Source organism: Ambystoma mexicanum, unplaced genomic scaffold (assembly GCF_040938575.1).
Source record: "Ambystoma mexicanum isolate Mex_15411 unplaced genomic scaffold, UKY_AmexF1_1 Mex_scaf16, whole genome shotgun sequence".
Classification (NCBI taxonomy): domain Eukaryota; kingdom Metazoa; phylum Chordata; class Amphibia; order Caudata; family Ambystomatidae; genus Ambystoma; species Ambystoma mexicanum.
The window spans coordinates 2,764,509-2,784,372 of NW_027182391.1; the positions used below are offsets into that span (position 1 = coordinate 2,764,509).

Genomic DNA, 19,864 nt, shown 5'->3' on the forward strand with positions numbered 1-19,864 from the left:
ATCCTTTTGTCATCCACACTAGCAAGAAGAGTGTGGGACTGCTCTAATGCAGTTTGTTCACAGCCCCAGGGTGGAAGGTGTATCATCAATGGAAGCATGTCTACTTTTTTGTGCGATGCTGCGATGTTCTTCTGCAACAATGACATCATTGATTCTCACAATCCTGACTTATCCCATGACAATGGCATTTCGTTGTCCAACATTGGCAATGGTATTTTGTGGTACCATCTACAGGATGCGTTCAACAGCTTACTGTAAGAATGGGCAGAGTACAGAAAAATAAGTCCTTTCAAAAACCAGAAAAAGAGTGTTTCCTTAAAAGCATCCAAACAAACCCCAACACAAAAGGCTGTTTTCAGAGCTACCACTACTTATGAAATCCGCTGTTGTTAGGGAGAATTCTCAAAATGTGCTAATTTCCCTTACCTTTTGAGACCCCCAGCAACTTTTCTGATTTCTTGGATTTGATTTTTTTACCTGGAAAGAGTGTGAGGCTTTTTTTCCACTCTTCGATGTATTTTGTGTGTGGTTTACTTTTGTGTTCTTTGGTTATGGAGTTTTAAAACAGCTCCATAGCCATCATCTTTTTCTGTGTGTCATACAGCACCTTCAGTGCAGTGGCACAGGGATGTCTTTCAGACTTCCCAAGGTTTAAATACCTTCTCTGGGACTGACTACTGTCTCCCAGAGCATTTAAAGTTAAATTGGCTTTACTAGTCTTTTCAAATGTACTGACCCAGCACACACTGGGCCTCATTACGACCCTGGCGGTAAGTTACCGCCAGGGCCGTGACTTTACCGCCATGGCGTAAACTACGTTTACGCCATGGCGGTAAGGGGATTTACCGCCCCATTCCGACCTTGGCGGGGCGGTAAATCCCCATTTCCCATTTACCCTTCCCCATTCCCATTTTTGCCCCATAGGGCATAATGGGAGTGGGGAAGGCGTTAATTACGCCACCGTAAATTACGGTGGCGTAATTAACTCCTTGGTCCCTTAGCGCCATGGATTTTAACACCTGCTAAAAGCAGGCGTTAAAAGCGCCATGGCGCTAAGGGACCTCGTAATCAGGCGGTAAGGGTCGGCGCTGTTTACGGCGCCGTAAACCCCTTACCGCCTGACTCGTAATGAGGCCCACTATCTTCCTATAGAGTGCTGGAGGGGTTGCCTAGCTTCCCCTGAGTCAAAACACTCATGTAACAGTAAAATGTTACCTTTTCCTACTTTAAATGGCTGGTGGCAGTGGTTTAGATCAACTACCGTGATTTTTCCCGACCGCTATCAACGGTAGCTAAAATTCGGGTCACCCATGTTTTTCAATATGGCGTCCCAGACCTAGCTGTAAAAACAGACTCCGGTCATCTTTTTTTGCCATTTCTTTTGGGAAAAGTCCTTCTTGTGTTTGTCTCTGCACGCCAAACCAGGGTTGGTCCCTTTGTTCGTTGGCCTTTGGCGGGCTTCAGTGCTGAAGCCCTCCTCTGGCGCCTGAATGTCTGGGGTGGACAGGATGTGAGGGAGGTGCCCGAAACTCCCTGTGCTTAGTCTCCTAGGAGACCTGAATACACTCTGGCGTGATTGGCTGGCTGACTGTCCGGCAAGGACAGCCACCCTGCTGTGTGAGTGACAGCCCGGCTGGAATGAATGGGGGACTGTTTAAAAGCAGGTCTCTGGGACTTGGAAAGCAGAGTCGACCACTGGAACGAAAGAACCGAAGACGAGCTGAAGGAAGAGGACTGCTGCAACTCCTGGACGACCGGTGAAGCCCTGCTGCAGGACAAATTGCCTGAAACTCCAATTGACAGAGAAGTCCTTCAAGGTTAACTTCTTCCCTTGAGTTTGGTGGGAACAACCAACTCGTAAGCCACCTGGACACCGTCCTTGTCTGGTAAAATTTTCATCAGAGTGCTGTTGAAAACCGGATAGCCAGAGGGAAGGAAACCAGCTTGTGGTCTTTAAGGCACTCACACCTTAAACCAACGTCTTGCTAAGCTTTTGGCCTCATCTCTGGGCAGTACAGGAACCTGCCGACGTCCTCCTTGTTTCCACGGCTGAAGCCCAGGAACAGCGAGGTCTGTTCGAACTGCCAGGAACAACTGCCTCAGCTACAGCTCTTCTTCACTAACAAGGTACTGTGCAAACATGGTCCGGAAATATTTTTGGCCATTGCTAAAGTTCGTGGAACTTTGCTCAACTTCGAAGGCTTAATATTCCCTAAACATTCGTCAGCCAAATTCTTCTAAACTCTGTGGCAAAGACTTAACCGTTACTACCAAAACTGTGCTATCCAATACAAAGACTCTGAACCATTGACTTTGGCCCAGGCCTATGAGATTAATTGCTGGTTGTAGTATACTTAAACCCTTTGCCCTGCCTATGAATGCATTTGTGCTGTTGATTCTTCTAACCTTTTTACTCCTTTATTAAGTATCTGAAGTGCCATTTTGCTCCCACTTCAGTGGAGCTAAACATGTTCATTTACTTAGCGGTTGTGTATTTGTGGTTTATTAGTGTGTGATGTTGAGCTGCTCTCGCTAGTGAAATGTTTTCCAATGAACTGTTTAAATAGATGTATATTATTTTACCAAGAAACCTCGAGTAAGTGTTTGTTTGAATCACTGTACTGGTTGGTCCTTTGTGTAACTTGTTCTACTGCTCACTTAAACTCTTGCGATAAGTCTGGCTGCTCTGCCATTGCTACCACTTTACTGTGTAGTACAGGTTTGTACCAAAGCTGAAATTGTGCTTACACTTGTAGTCCTAATTGCATGTAGTGTTCCCCAAGGGTACTGCATGTGATTCTGTCTAACAGCTGTCCTGGTTGAAATGTATTACGCCACGCCCGCACACAGCACTAAAGGTATGCGGACACTGAGTTACTGCCAGGATTCCACGTGTCACAGCCGGCCAATTTTGCAGAATGCAACGCATGGAAATGGGTGTTTAGAGGCTAAGAGAATGTGCAATAAGGCTTCTGGGTGTGGTGTGCGCAAGCATGTGTTAGAGTCGTAACGTTTGCCCAATAGTCACCAATGAAATATTATAGCATTGTATATATTCTTCGTAGCAGATACTTGTAATATCGACTACAAAGGGTGGTTAGGGATTTGGACATGCATTGCGAATGAAAGCGCTCGACTTGAAGTCGCTGCCAACACCCGTTGTTCCTTTCTTGTTGCGTGTGAACAAAGGGACCCACTACAGTTTGCTATGAACAGTGAAATACCAAAGTGCATGTATATATCCAACCTCTGATGGAGTTCTCCTCAACAGCTTGTGGACTGCCTTATGTCTGAATGTCTCACCACAGGTAACGAATTCTGGCAGATATTGATCTGAGGCATATTGTATGCCATGCATTACGCCACAAAAGCGCTATGTGTACATCTTCAAATATAGCAATGTGTGCATCGAAGGCAAAGTACTGTTACTTGATGGCACGACATTAGGAATATCTGTAGCATTCATGGCGATGAGAACATTTTGCCATATAGGAATTCTTTCCAGAAGGAGCCACGCAGTTTCCTTAGGAGGAGCAACAAGATAGTTGCTTAGGCACCTGCACACGGCCACAGTATCTTTGCAATCTGCACTGATGTTCTTTCAGATGTGCATATTTTGTTGTTTACTTTGTTGTGCTATCATTTAACTGTCTGCGAGTTAACAAGCCGCAACAGTGTTCATATTTTCCAGACTCACTACGGACTGTCATAAGTGCAAGGGGATTATTTTCTCCAACTGTACAAACCGCAGTCAACAACTTCATACTTAACCTCGCCGTGCTGTGTGCAGAGACAGTGTGTCAGTTTCACAGGTCATGGAAGGGCAAGCAGCTAATAAATCAAAGCAATGGGCTATTTAACACGCCCACTGTACAGTAGAGCATGCTGCTTTTTGCCCCCAATGGGCCTCAGTTAGCCAGGTGTGACGCAGCCACAAATCGGTAGCTTTGCACAACAAAGTGCGTAGGCAGCAGGACTGTTTCAAATAGTGTACCCTGTCGCATGAATCGGTAGGGTTGGTGACAGCAGCAGCATTAGCAGGAGACAGAGGATGACATACGCATACGTATAGCTGTACAACCGACAGATATCCGATGCCACAACTAAATGAAAGTGATTTCGAAGATGCGGCCAGTACTGTAGTGCTACCGACACTTCCATTGTGATTGGACATATGTGGGGTAGGTGCACTCTCACTAGGAAACCTCCATTTTGCTTAGCTGCACGCATCTCAGCCAGTACTGTACGCTACAGCTTTACAATGCCATTACAGCACCAAAGCAACAGCTACGCACACACTGACAAACAGTTTAGATATACACGTTTCCTTTGTAAGAAACATTGCCATTATTGGGACAGGGTGGGGGTAATACAAAGTGTTTAGCAACTGCTCTATTTTCATGTCCAGGCTGTGTATGTTGCTTTTGAAGCCTCTGAATCACTTTGTGTGGCTACTTGCTGTTGCGGTACAGGTGCTGCTTCTGCTGCATTCCTTCAATGTAAAGTATGTCCTGTTACACACAAACATATGTGTGAAGTGTACATTCAGCAATACATATTAACTACATTACTTTTTAGACTGCGGTGCTTGGCAATGCAGTTACTATCATGCCTCATTTACTGAAGACGGACGTTCTCTGCCAGCTAATCTAGGGTGCTTGGCATTGCTGCGTTAAAAAAACAAAAAACATGGTTTGCTATTGTTTTGCACTGTAGAAGTTCTGCAATTATAGGAGAGACTATAGCGTAGTTACCACGTTGCAGTTACGTTCTGCTCTCAATACTTTACATTCCTCACTCTGCTATTTCCTTCTTTGTTTCCATCTACAGCGGCAGTGTGGTAATATTGTTGGATGCACACGTCACTTCATGTACTGGTGCATTCCATTATGGTTCATAATCTATGCCTTTGGTCTGTTTGCTTTACAGTACAGAGTTTGCACAGTTACCTTACTTTACTTTCCTTGCAATGGTGCTATTTATACATGTGTCTTCACTTTGGTGAATGGTAGCAGTACGTAAGAGAACTCCTGCTGTTTCCAGCAGTTTGAATGCTAGCGGCTATATGCGAACAGATGTACAGTTTGTGGTTACTGTGCTCATCCGTATAGGGAAATCAATTTTGTATGCTGTATGCTACATCTACACAAACTAATGGCATTCTGGTAAAAACCTACGTTATGGTTAAGTTGCACTACCAAATGCCTACCAAATTCAGTAAAAAACTGTGCTAAAGGAAGGTTAGGGTTCAGTTGCCCTAAGAAAAACCTGTCCAAATCAGTGGAAAAACTTTTCGAAAGGGACATTACAGGTACTTTGCACTAGTCGCCAGTTATGGTAAGCTCAGCAAAAATAACTCGCGCCACCACTCTGCACTCCAAGGACTACCACCCATGACATCAAAGATGACATCACAAATGATGGCACCCTGCAGCACCAGCTCCGACCCACGTTAGTGGGAGGAAACTGACGCTGCAGGGGTACAGGAGAGTCGGCGGCACACTTCTGTGTGTGCCCCCGAAAAAGGTAAGTGACAGGGGAAGCTGGATGGTGGAAAGTGATCTGTATGATCACTGCGCAGCAAGATTATTATTTTGGATTTTGAAGTTTCCCGATGCACAGTAATCCCGTAGATCCCCTTCAAACACTACCCAAAATATGAATGTCTGAAAGGCAAGTGGACGTGGATCATCTGGACTGCCGAGGAGTATGTCTCGTTCCTCACGCATACGCATGCAGAGGAGGAGGGCATGTGGAAGGCAACTGCACAATACAACACCTGCGAGGCTGAGGCGAGAACTAAGGAGCAATCCATATCTAGGCTTCCCAGAGTCCTCCTCCCACCAAGCATGTGCTCAGTCTTCCTGCAGGTTTGCCCCTACCATGGTGGGATGGTCCCGTTGGGCAGACCTCCTGGAAAACGGAAGCCTTGACAATGGTAGCCAGACACTAGAGTGCAGAGAGATGGGCATGGCTGAAGGCAGCAAGGTGTGGTTTAATAGACTAAGCACTGGCAGGCAAAGTCATTCACAGTATCACTGCATGCTGATGCAATATTAATGATGCAGGGAGGCAAAGGGCCTGGGCCATCCACGGGCTTTACTCTGGCTAGAATTACCATGTACTAATTTTGAATTTAGTGGTGTTTGTGCTCGCGTGGTTTTATTGCATGCTTTTTATCTTGTACTTGTTGGCCTAGTGACTGCCCTCCCCCTCAATCTCTACACCACCCATGGCACTCTCTGCTTCCCCTATCTTCTCCAACTATTTCTCCATTGACTATCCTTCCCTCCTCATTAAGTCTGGCACGAAGAAGTTCAAAAAGATATCTCGGTCTCTAACCCTGGTCTTCCTTTCACTGACACTATACTGATACTAGTATTTCCTCCAGACAGACCCTCACCGACAACCTCTTTGTCGTTCCCTCGCCAAATCTATGGACGCTTCATATGGTCTCCGTTCTCTCTCCTTTCTCCTCTTCTCCCATTAATGGTGGCAACCGCTGGGAGTTCCACCTGGCCTCCTTCGACTCCTCTAAGGTCATCATTAATGTCTACATGAATGGCACTGTCTTCGTCCAAGGCCCTCAGGCCAACCTTCTTCTCTTTGATAGACGCTTCCTGCGCCTCATCAATTTCCTTTCTTCTCCTGCTCTCCCTTCTCAACTTTCTTCAGCGTCCTTGCCTCCCCCCTCTGCCTCCTCCTTGGCTATATTGCCCTCTCTTTCCTCTCCAGCCCTCCCTCGGGATCTATCTGCACCTCCTTCCACACCTCCACAGTGCATACCTCTGCTCTTTACCCCTCCCCGGAAGTCCTTCGAGGATGGCAACCTTCTCCATATTGCCACTCTCAACTCCCGCTCAGCCATCCAACACTCCTCTGACATCTGTCACCTCCTTGAAGAACTTGACCTCAATGTCCTCGGTCTCACCGAGACATGGTTCACTGCCAGCTCTGTCATAAGTTTTGATACTCTCCTGCCTGACGGCTACAAGATGCTCTCCACACCCAGATCCACCCGGTCCGCAGAGGGTGTAGCCCTAATCTTCCCTGAGTGGATTCATGGCTCTGTTATTCCTATGCAGACCTACTCCTCTTTCAAATGCCTTATCTGCAGGCTCTCTCTCTCCTGGCAACTCTCTTACCGTGGCTAACATCTATCGGCCACCTTATCAGATCACCTCCTTCCTCTCTGAGTGGGCGTCCCTCTCCTTCTGCCTCCTGGCTTCTACCACTCAACTCCTTCTCCTTGTGGATGCTCCCTGTTCCTCCTCTGTACTCTTTCGTGACCTCTGCAATTCTCTCTATCTCTATATATTCTCCCCTCTGGCCCGACTCACTCTGCAGGCACATGCTAGATGCTCTGATCTCCTCCAACCTCTCCCTCGCCATCCCTCTGACCACTTCCTCTCCCTGAGTGATCACTCCCTCCTTTCCTCCCATCTCTCCCTTTCTACCTCTCAGGCCAATCCAACTCCAACACTGCCACCTACCTTCTCGGTCATCTGACCCATGAAACATGTGTCAGTTAAGGCTTTCGCCGCCACTTTCTCTCGCCCCCCTCGTCCTCCTCCGGCTGACTCTCATCTCTACACAGCCCTTTCCATGCTCTACTCTTCTATCTCTGATGCTCTGGATGTTCTTGCTCCTGTCATGAGGATCTGCTTGAAGCCCAAAGCCAAGTGCAACTCTTGGTACGACTCCGACCTAGCAACCCTTAAACGCGAGTGTAGGTGGCTGAGAGGAAATGGTGGGCTTCTTGTATTCTCTGACAGACTGGCCTGCCGCCTGCTCTAAAGGCATTACCGGCTCCTTGTCCGAACGAAGTAGAGAGCCCACATCCAAGACTCTGGCCTCTAACAACACAGCAAAACTCTTTAAAATCTGCAAGGAGCTGGCCAACCCTGCTGCAGTCTCTACCTCTCCTATCTCCTCCCAGGCTCTTTGCATGGCCCTTGCCTCTCATTTCATCTAAAAAATGCAGGACATCCTGTCCACCCTCCCGTCCTCTCCTCATCTTCCCCCTTCTCTCCCCTCTACTTCTGGCCCTCCTACAGCTGCCCCGTCCCACCTTCTCTTCCTTTCCTCTTCTCTCCCCCGACGAGGTTTCAAGACAAGTCCGATCTATGAAAGTCTTGTTAAAACAGGTTCTTCCCTGTTCATCTAAAACCATCATGGACCATATTGACACACTTGCTCCTGCTCTTGCCGACTTCTGTAACCTCCCCTTTGCATCTGAAGCCTTACCCGCCCCTCTGAAGCACTCTTGTGCATCCTCTTCTCAAGAAACCCACTGCCGACCCCTCATGCCCGGCTAACTAGCGCACAATCTCCATCACTCCTTACCTGGAAAATTCCTGGAAGAACTGGCCATCTCCCAGCTTAATCTTCACACTGATTCTGTTGGTTGTCTCCATGACCATCAGTCAGGCTTTAGAGCTGCAAGAAGCACAGAAGCTGCTCTCCTGAACATCCATGAAGACCTGCTCTCCAACCTTGACTCTAACAACCCTTCTGTCCTCATCCTACTCGATCTCTCCTCTGCCTTCGATACGGTCAACCATGCCATCCTGCTCAACTGTCTCCATGACAACCTGGGTATCACCGATCAGGCCTGGCCTGGCTGACCTCTTTCTTCTCTGATCGACTCTCCCAGGTCCAACCTGGGTCCTTCCTTTCCTCTATCTCACTCTCTACCTGTGGTGTTCCACAGGGGTCTAACATCTCTCCCTGGCTTTTCAAACAATACCTGGCACCCCTTGCCCACCCCATTGCTGCGCTCTGCTGCAACTTTCAGTGCTATGCGGATGACACTCAGCTCGTCTTCAGGCTTCCCTCCTCCACCTCCTCTCCTTCTCTCATCTCTGACTGTCTGTCCGCTATCCAGGAGTGGTGTGCCGCCAATGATCTCTGCCTTAACGGCAGCAAGACTGAGATTCTCCTTATCAGCACACCTGCACCCTCCTTTCCTGTCACTCTCTGGCCAACCTCCCTTGGACCTCTTCCTGCTCCCACCTGTGAGGCTAAGAACCTCGGGTTCATCTTCGACTCCACATTCTACTTTTCTCCTCACATCTCCAACGATTCTAAGAAGTCAAGCTACCAACTGCACCTCCTCAGAGGTATTCCTCCTTTCCTCTCCTTCCCCCAGAAGCTTACTGCCTCTCGAGCTCTGGTTCTCTCTAGGCTTAACTACTGCAACAGCCTCTTTCTAAATCTGCCTACTTCTGCAACTCATCCAGAACAGGACTGCGAGACTTGTCTGCGTCGGAGGCAGTGCCAACCCTCTGTGGCCGTGCGGCTTGATGCCAGAATAGGTCCTTTCCTCTAGCTTCGCGTTTGGTGTGCGGGCTGAACGTTGTCTGGCGTTGTCCTGCGGCTCCAGCGGCCCCCGTGGTTCAAGCGGTGCCAGCCGCAGCGTTCCGAGTCAGGGGTTATGCCTCACTTCGGAGATCATTGGGGATCACCAGCTGCCTCTCTGCCTGCGGATGGAGGTTGGCATGTGATGCTAAGGCGTTCCGCTGGGAGGATTGGGAGCCTCTTATCCCTTAAACAGCTTAACGGCTGGTAAGTGTGGGTGCTAGCAAGTGGCTGTAAGCTCATGTGCAACCTGTTGCCGTGAGTTTGTTATACTGGGTGGCTGTGATTGCAGTCATTCTTCATTTTTTAGTGCCAACATTGCCTTTACGGCTGCAGTATTCTGTCTGGGGATACTGTTGCTATGCCAGTGTGTGTAGTGCCCCCAGCCCCTTACACTTGGTTTGGGCTAGATTATTTATTTATTTATTTATGTATTCACATTTGTAGAGCGCACAACAGCCCTTAGGCAACATGGCACTTGTTACATGAGAAGAGCTTTGCTTAGTTACATATCATTGGTATACAGTTTAAAGCTTGTTACATGCGTAGAGCTTTGCTTAGTTATAGTAGCAGCAGATTTACAATTTGACCATTATTGCTAGAACACACATTTATCAGTATAAGTAGTTAGGATAAATGGCCAGTTGTAGGTGAGAAGAGGGGTGGGAGTATTAGTTGAAAAGAGAGGTTTTCAGATTCTTTCGAAAGGCAAGTAAAGAGGTTTCTGCTCGGAGAGAGGTAGGGAGGGCGTTCCAGAGCTTAGGGGCTATGTATGGGAAGCCCAGCCCTCCTGCCTTAGCCTTATTGATGCGAGGAATGGTGAGTTGGTTGGTATAGCATGTTCTGACGGGTCTTGCTGAGGTGGCTGTACAGAGGGTTTCTGAGAGATAGGCAGGTGCTGTGTAGTTAACGCATTTGTGGGCTGTAGTGAGAATTTTAAATGTAATGCGGTCTTTGACTGGGAGCCAGTGAGCTGCTTGTCTAGCTTGAGAGATGTGGTCCCTTCTCGGGATACCTAGTGATGCCCTGAGTTCATTGTTTTGTGTGATCTGGAGTCTATTTAGATTTTTACAGGAAGTACCTGCTAGGAGTGAGTTGCAGTAGTCTAACTTAGCACCTACAGTGGCTCTGGCAATAGAGAGGCAGTTAGGCTCGGTCAGGAAAGGTTTGATGGCATTGATGAGTTTGGTGCTTAAGGCTGAGGCTGAGGCTATGGAGTTTACTTGCTTATTCATGGATAGCGTGGCGTTGATGTGAACCCCAAGGGTCTTGACCGACTTGAGGACGGGGATGATAGTGTTATCTATGTCAAAACTAGAATAGGTGCAGTCTAGTTTTGTTAGCGTCCTCTTTTTGCCCAGGATGAGAATCTCGGTCTTATCCCCATTGAGGCAGAGACCATTTTCCGCCATCCAAGCCTGGATGGTGGCATAGATTTGGTTTAATGCGGCCGCATCGATGTCGTATGAGCCAGTTAGGGGTAGAACCACATGGGTATCGTCCACGTAGTTGGTATATGCAATCCCAAGTGCACAAGCTTATCAAAAAGATTGTAAAGCATTGTTGCAGTACATGAGCCCTGGGGGACTCCACAATGAATTGAATTGGGTGCTGTATTTGCTATATCAGAAAAGACTTTCATTACTCTTCCTTCTAGGAAGGAGGTAATCCATGAGGTTGCTTGTTTGGAGAACCGGGCTGCTTGAGTGAGGTGAGTGGTGAGAGTGTTGTGGTCAACCAAATCGAAGGCGGCCGAGAGGTCTAGGAGGAGGAGGAGGGCAGGTTTACCTTTGTCTAGGATTTGGGTGATTTGGTTTTTTAAATCCAGTAGAGCAGTTTTGGTGCCGTGCCCTTTGCGAAACCCTGACTGTCTTTTTCCTAGGACAGAGTTAGTCTCCAGGTGCAATTGGATTTTCGTATGAGCTGCTTTATCCAGAAGTTTAAAAAGGAACGGTACGGTAGTTATGGGCCTGTAGTTGTTCGGCTGAGAGGGATCTAGTGAAGGTTTTTTTAGAAAAGGGCGAACCCTAGCTTCTTTAAGGCTGGCGGGGACAATGCCAGTATTGAATGATGAGTTGATGAAGGCAGTGAGAAGGGGGGCAAGGTCCTTGGCGCAGTCTTTTACAATCTTAGGAGGGCAGATGTCACCTTTTCATAGTGAAGGTTTAAGGTGTTTGAGGAGGTCTATAACTTCGAGTTCTGTGATGTCCTTAAATGAGAATTTAGGGAGGTGGGAAGTGCCGTCAGGTGGCATGGCCTGCGTAGGCAGGTTTTGGTTTAGTAATGCTTTATAGTGGGTCTGGATTTTCTTCTGGAGGGGTCTATTTTATTTAGCATAGCAGTTTGGATGCTAGCGCACCAGGCTTCGTCCTTAATGATTTCATCTGTGCTGGTGGGCTGCATAGTAAGTTGCTTAAATATGGTGAATAGTTCTTTAGTTTGCGAGTTTGCATTGGAAATTCGTTGATTAAAGGAGTTGGATTTTGCAGTGAAGATGGCTTCTTTATACGTTCACGCCAGTAATTTAAAATTGTTTCTAGTGGAGTCACAGGGGTTAGATTGCCACAATTTAAGGGCAAGTCGCTTATTGGAGCACATAGTTTGCAGATCCTCAGTGAACCACGAGTTGGCGTGAAATAATTGTTTCTCTTTTATTTTTTCTAGAGGTGCTACAATGTTATCTGTTGAGAGGGTGTCCTTAAAGATGTCTGCTAGGATGTTTGGATCTTGTGAGAAGGGAGGAGCTATGCAAGGGGTGTTAAGGTGTGGTCGGATGTTATCTGCTGTAAGTTTTTTAGAGCTTCTAGCTAGTGTGGTGGGGTCGGGCATGGTGACTTTGGGGCTGGCAGTAGTGGGGATGGAGAATTGGATGCAGTGGTGATCTGTTCAGGGATAGGCACTGTTGGATGTGAACGAGGAATTACAGTTATGGTCGGCAATCCAATCAAGGGTGCGACCTTTGGTGTGGGTAGGGCTCAGACTTTTTTGGGTGAAGCCTAAGTCTGAGAGGTCATTGAGGAGTGAGCTAGCCGCATTGTCATTGGGGTCATTGAGACCTAGCTTGAAGTCGCCTTAGATTAGTGTTTTAGTGGTTTTTTTAAGGTTGCTACTTAGTAGATGGGTAATGTGTCCCTGGAAGTCCGCCGGAGATCCTGGTGGACGGTAAAGGAGATGAATGTTGATGGTATTGGTGGGTGAGAGGGCTAGTTTCACCGATAAGATATCAACGCCGTTTTCCACAGAGTGCGGTGTCGACCTTATGGAAATTGTGTCTTTATAGATTAGTGCTACCCCCCCCTCCTATTTTGGAAATCCTATACTGTCTGAGGATGGTGTATCCAGTTAGCAGGGCTAGGGTGATGGCAGGGCCCGATGCCTCATGTAACCAAGTTTCAGTGGTGCATAGGATGTCTATGTCTTAACTGAGTAGAAGATCATTGATTTCTAGTGCGTGGGCAGTAAGTGAACGAACATTGAGTAGTGCACATTTAAGGAAGGGAGATTGTGTTTTTTTTTTGGTGACTCTAACATGATGTTGCAAGCTTTGGGCAGGTGAGGGAGCTTAGTGCGAGAGGGGGATGGCCAATGCTGTGTAGATTTGACTTTTTGTGTGGATGTGCTGGAGGAGTGTGAGAGGTGTCTGGCAGTGGAACAGGAACCAAGTTTGGAGTTCCTGCAGGTGATTTGTGCAGGGCGGGTGAGAGTGAGTATCGGCTGGGTGCGTGTTCTGAGTCTAAGGTGTCTGGTGGGGAGTTGGGTGCAGAGGTGAACTGTGATTCCATTGTAAAGTGTAGAGGAGAAGTCGTGGGGTAGTGTGGTTGTTGTAGGAAAGATGGAAAATAATGTGTGCAGATGTGAGGCACACCAGAATCAATGGGAGTGTAGCCAAGTGTATTGTGTGTTCGCTGGGAGTAGCGTTTCATTTCATGATGTGAGGAGAGTGGGAGGAAGGTGCTAGTGGGAATGCAGGTATGTCTGGTTGTAAGAGCGAGTAGGCAAGGAGTAGCAGAGGTTAGGCGAGTATGATTGTTACAGCTATACGGTCTCATTGAAATAGTGGTAACATATAGTATACATTTGCATGGTGCAGCATAATACAACTTTAGAGAACAAAACACAAAGGTATACATGCCTGAGTAGTCTGCAGTAATGTAGTTTAACCATACACTCCTACGAAGTGCTTTGCAGTATATTAACCCTAGAGGGGCGCATTAAAATGCAGCGTGATTCAATTTAAAAACAATGGTGGTAAAGCATAGATATCGGTGTGATAACGTGAATAATCATAGACCTTAGAAGTCGGAGCTCGGACGTTTAAAATCCAACAGAACAAAAAGTATGGTGATACATAGGTGACACGAAGAGAGTTGTGGAAAGATACTGAAACTGCAGCTGGCCCAGTTACGTTGGTCGGGCGACGTGCAGTAGATGCAGCGTCACTTGAGGGTCAGACGTGTCCGTGTTACTGGGCAGTCATGGATGGCGAGAACAGTTAATAGGGAGGTATGAGGCCGGTGGCTACGCAGTGCGTAAGGGTGGCAGCGCGGAGAGGGCAAGCAGGAGGATCAGTCTTACCGGAAGGGCTGAGTATACATGGGCAGCGTAACTGGCCCACTGGCCCTGTACGGCCACGACAGGCTCAGGACAGGAGCCTTTTGCGGTGCCTTCTGCACGGGTCGGCTGCGCCTGTCGGTTGTCAGTGATTGGGTGAAATAGGCACTGGAGGCAGCCCAGTCATCTGTGAGAGCACGGACCACATCAGGAAGTCGCTACCTGGTGTGAAGAGGTGGCGGCTATCTTAGATGTTGTATTTTGAAATCCTTGCGGTTCGGAGTGCTATGTAGCAAGACGCTGGTGATCTCAAGGAAGGGGGTAAACACAGCAAATGAAGCTGCCGTGGAAATATGCTGCTAGTAATATACTGTGCTGGCGGAATAGTATATTTAGAGGCTTGGGAGGTATGCAGAGACCATGGGCTTACCTCGATTGAAAATTACCATGCCTTTGTGGTAATCGCGTTGCTCCTGCGAACGCTTAGACAAGGAGCTCCTGCTCCATACGAAATCATGCCAGAATGAGGTATCACAGGCTCAGGACAGGAGCCTTTTGCGGTGCCTTCTGCGTGGGTCGGCTGCGCCTGTCGGTTGTCAGTGGGTGAAATAGGCATTAGTGAGAAGGGTGGCGTGACTGTCCCAATAGCTGGGAATTTGAATCCTACGGATCTTCACGGCAGCACATGAAGAACTGGTGTGGTAGATGCTGTGGGCTCGGTGAGTTAACCTGTCTTTCAGCAGCATCTGCTTCATTTCAAGTAGAACAAGGGCCCCTGATTATGGCTAGCATTTCCAAAGAGCTTTTACTATGCTCTAGTCTCTTTGATCTGGGTGTTCTGGTGGATGCTCTGAGCGCTTGGGTGGTGGATTTACATCAGTCTAGAGTATGCATGGTACCTCATACAGCCGTGCTCCCTAGTCCATCCGCATTGTTACAACCAATTAAATTAGATTTTGCCTGTCAAGTTACCTTGCAAAGGGAGTCAACAGACCATGCCTCACAAACAGTATTCTCTTGTGTGGAGCCCATAATGGCCAAGTGGGCAATTTTAGTTGCTAATGAGGAAGCCAAGCTTTCTAAAGGTGAGACACAGGATACATCCTTACCCTCCTTGGTACCGGGGTCTGGTCAACTAGCAGTTAAACGACCTGTAGTGGGGGTCGATGAACATAAAACGATTTCTTTGTGGAACTTGCAATCCTGAAAGTCACAATGGCCTAGAATAAATGATCAGAACACCTTTGATTTTATTATGAATGAAAGGAACTTTGTTGTAACTAATATCCCGAAAATGGAAGTTAAATAGTCTAAACAAGCACTACGGAATAAAGTACTCACCTGGCTACGCCAGAGAACAGGATCGGGTGCAGTCCGCTGGTCTGACTTGTTGATTCTTCGCAGATTGGACCTTAAGGACTGGTGTACTCAACTTAATAGTGACTGTGTATTAGTGGGCTGTGTGGGTAGCTCCCTACCTGCCTTTCTAAGACGCTGTAAATATCTTCCAAGAGGATCTTCGAATTGTGATTTGATATTGTAATGCTGGGTGGTACTTAGTTCCCTGGCTTATTGCTTCTTTGTGCTTAAACTGTTCCTTCCCAGTCCATCTCCATTTTAGTCGTTTGATGCATTTCTTTTGCTTAACTTAATTATGCGAATTCCCAATCTTTGCATACGCTGCTTTTATGTTTCATGTTGTTTGTTTTGTATGCGCCCTCACGCCTCTGGGTTTATTGGTGCACAGTATAATGGAAATAAAGTAAAAAAGTAAAGTCAAGTCCTTGGCCTCAAGCCCTGGGATCGTATCTCTCCAGCCCTGAAATCTCTTCATTGGCTCCCAGTGGATGCAAGAATTACATTTAAAGACCTTTTGCATTGTCCACAAGGCTTTCTGGGTCCTGGGTCCAAAACACCTTCAACTCCCCCTCTGTAAATTCCTTCCCACTCGAGCTTTTTGATCCCTCACCTCCAACTCCCTCAGGGTCCGTCGCTTCCCCAAGCAACGAGTTAGGGGTAGAACTCTTTCCTCGTCTGGGGCCTCCCTCTGGAACACTCCCTATCACTCTAAAACTTGGAGAACCACCTCCTGTACCGGAAGCAATCCCAAGACCTTCCTCTTTGCTTCTGCCTTCGATCTTCCTCTCCCCTGCTGATCTATCTGCCTCAGTATCCTGCACCTGGCTTACCTCTGACCTTGGGCCCAGGTCCCTGCCGACCCATTCTTTCACCTGCAATGCCTCTTGGCAACCCTTGCACTTGGATCTGTATCTGCAACCCTCAAGTCCCCTTACCTGCAGACACCCCTTGTCTGCTTGTTAACCTTGCACTTGCCACCCTGCTGGCTGCACTACCAGTTGTTGTTTTATCCCTTGCTTAGCACTTTCCTTTCACCCCCCCATGCACTTTCCCACTTCCCTCTCCCCTGCACTTGCGTGTTCTCACTGTCACTGGGCCTGGTAAGATCGTTGTTTTGTCCTCCCTTGTATCCCCTCCCTTGCCCTGTCCCACTCTGTAACACTTGTGTATGAGCGTGATACAAATAAAATATCAATATCGATACATTGCGAACCTGTGAAAGTGTTCAGCCATAGGATCCTGAAAGTCCTGCTGAAAGCAGTACACCAACTTGTGGAGCAATGCAAGGATGTGGGAAAACATGTGCATTACGTTTTTGGTAGAGGAAGGTGATGGCAAAGATATAAGTGCCTCTTGAATGAACCAATGCACTTGGCTCTGTTGGAGGGGTACTGCGTCAAGGACAGTAATCTGGCTCTTTCTACTTCCTAGAGAGTAACCTCATTGATGGAGTTCTTAATTTGTTTTCACTCAGCGAGTTCAGAAGCGCACATGTAGAGACGAGGATGGAGGGTGTTGAGGTACAGCAGGGATTTTTTTTGATTGCAATCGGTCATTATATTACATTGTGGCCAGATAAATGGATCACCGAAATTGGATTCATAGGGGACTTGAGATTGATATGCGCCACACAGGGATATGGTTAGGCCAAGATTGTTGAATATTGTGGGCCTTGACACCCTAAAAAAGTTCTCTTATGTTAACAATATTTATAATGCGCACGGTCACCAGGAGGCATCATGGCGAGAAGAGGAACAGACTGGAGCCACAGGAAGGCCTAGAATAGCCACATTTTAAGAAGACGGCGAAAGTGGAGGGTGCTTTAGCACACACAACCTAAGGTTGTGGCTGCACAGTAGACACACCTGAGAATGGGGGGTGGGGGGCTTCTAGGGATTATCCACTCGGAACATTATTCACTCACAATGATTTTATTGACTCACAGCAACCTGGCGTTTGTACTCCATACTGGAACGCTCAAAGGTTCTCGCATATACTGTTGTGATAGCTACCTTCACTAGATGTACAATAAATGTACTAAGGTAGGACTGACAGGTGGACGGTTGGTGTCTCACGCATCCTGGGGTACTAACTATGCATACTATTCACACGTATATAAGGTCTTATTCCAGGGTTGATGCCATATGGTTTGCAACAGATGTTGGCAATGGAATTATGTGGGATTGTGTTGCACAGATACCCCTGGAGTAGGATGACTAGAATTTCCACCGTAGATCAGCGTGTGTAATCACTAAATGGCGGCAATCAATTATTTGATGTTAGCAGTGATGGGCCAGCATCCCCATTGGTTACTAGGGACGGGATGAAAGCAGTTCTTGGTCACAGCACAGAGGGTGCAGGGGCATGCTGAGATTCAACCTAGGTGGCAATGATCAGAATCCACAAAAAGGGGTCTGGATCATGTTATGGGAGCCTGTTAAGTAACAGGCCCATTTATAGCCACACAACAATAAAATGGAATGTAGCCCCTCCTGAAACCTACACAGTGGGACTCATTACGAGTTAAGGGGTCATTTTGAGGTAAATCCTGCAAAAAATAGTCCGGAGGAGTTACTGTTACCGCCACTTGGTCAGGCGAAATTTCCACCTGATTACAAGTGGTGGTGGCGGCAGTGTAATTCCCCATTCCCTGCTTTCTTTCTGCGGAATTACTGCTGCGCTAATTCCTCCAATTCTGCCGATTTCTTTTGCCATTGAGTGGAAAGATTTACCTCCAGGGTTTTGCTGGAGATAAATCCTCCACTGAACACCAAACCTCATCATTTGCGTAGTGTTAAAATTGGAAGTAACTGAGTAACCTACAATTTTACCCCGTACCTCCATACTCGTAATGAGGCCCAGTGGTATGCTGATCAGGGAAACAGAAGTTGGACTCTTCCGGCCAATTAAATGCAGTACCTGGCAATGGGGCATTAGTATAAACAATTAAGAGGGCAAATGGGGTGATATTGGGGTGTTTGGGTAGTCTCTCATACACTTTACCTTATTGCCAGAAATGTCATTCTATTTGTCTCTGACTGTCAATGCCAGCCAAAGCTTCCACGTGTAGACTTTGCACGTAGTGAAGTTATACTTTCTTCCTAACAATACTACAAACCTACTGAATGCTAAAATAACATGCAGAGGGACCTATTGATTGGAAGATGGATGGATGGATCCCATGAATCACCAAGCTGTAAGGAAACAATCTACATGTTAACAAAATTAACCTTACTGACTCTAAACTAAAGATCAGACCAAAAACAATACAGAGCTGGGCAATAAGCGCAGGTTCCTTGCAAGAAACTCTGAAGGCACAGGCAGGTGGTTTGGATAGGAACTATAGTAGAAACAAGAACAGGATTAACCTCGGGATCAATATCCCCTAAGCTCCAGAAACCCCCCTTAGGAGTGTGCTTACCGTGGAATCCGGATAGTGTAGAGAAAATATGACTGAAGACCTCAAGGATAAATAAACATTACCAGAAAGCTGGAAAGGAACAAATGTACTTCCCACGTTGGCGCGCGTTCGCGTCCTCACTGGACATGTAAAGATGGAGAGCAACAATCCTTTCCCACGTTGCTCGCGTTCGCGTCCTCAGATGCATAGAAGAAATGAAGAGAAAGGTTCTTGCCCACAGAGCACGCGTTCGCGTCTTCACTGGAGTTGTAGACGGAAGAAAACAAAGTTCTATCCCATGGAGCGCGCGATCGCATCCTCACTTGAACAGCAGAGATAAAGTAAGAAGGTAAGGTAGAACAGCACCGGGGAAAAGGCAGAAGGAGCAGAGAAGAAACCCTGTTCAGGTAAGGACAAGAACAACGATAGAGCCGTGACCAAGCAAGCACAAATTGAAGTTGGCATCACTACAAACAAGGGTAATCTAATAGCAGGTTGAGATTCAGTCCGGGTCAAAAATACTAACGAGGCGAATCAGAATCCAAGGGGCAGGCAAATGCAAAAACGTCGAAACGAAGCAGGGTTTGCCAACAAGAAAAACCAATGAACCAAAACACTAGTCGAAGTTTGTTCAGAAGCACCGAGCTGAACACCGGAAGGGGCTAATAAGGACGAATACATGTGACCTTACACAGCTTACCCAAGCGTAAGGGATGCCAGCGTTGCCATGGCAATCTCCAGTCCCTGTGTCCCGGCTTACCACTGAAGACTTTTCTTTAAAGGGAAAGTACGCCGGCTTGCTGGAAACCGAAAGTGCCTAGAATGTAACCCTGTATTAACATTGGCTTGTAGTGGATTCCTCATGTGTGTGTGCCTCTGGATCGTGACACTGACACAGGCTTGTTATTTCTGTCACTCCTGGGGGAGATGGATGAGTTAGGAGTTTATCTAGGTTTAAAGTCCGTGTTTGAATGTAGTGCCAGCATGGCCTGTGTCATTCTCACTGTGGGAAGAGATTGGTGCTTTCCCTTTAAATCACAATGTTGTCTGTGTTTGCTCAATGGTGCTGTTGATTATATTATTTGTGTTTGGGCCAGTACACAAGTCATCAGTGGTTACCTAATGGACTCGTCAAGCAGGCATCCTAATGGTGGCAAACTCCTGCCTTTATCATTTGTATATTGAAATTGGGAG

General features: G+C 47.2%; 1 protein-coding gene across 1 annotated transcript in view; it reads left to right on the top strand.

The window, feature by feature from the left end:
* LOC138554391 (zinc finger protein 268-like) overlaps positions 1-19,864 on the top strand; it is a 62,767-nt gene that overhangs the window by 37,702 nt on the left and 5,201 nt on the right. The gene's annotated exons all lie outside the window — the stretch shown is intronic.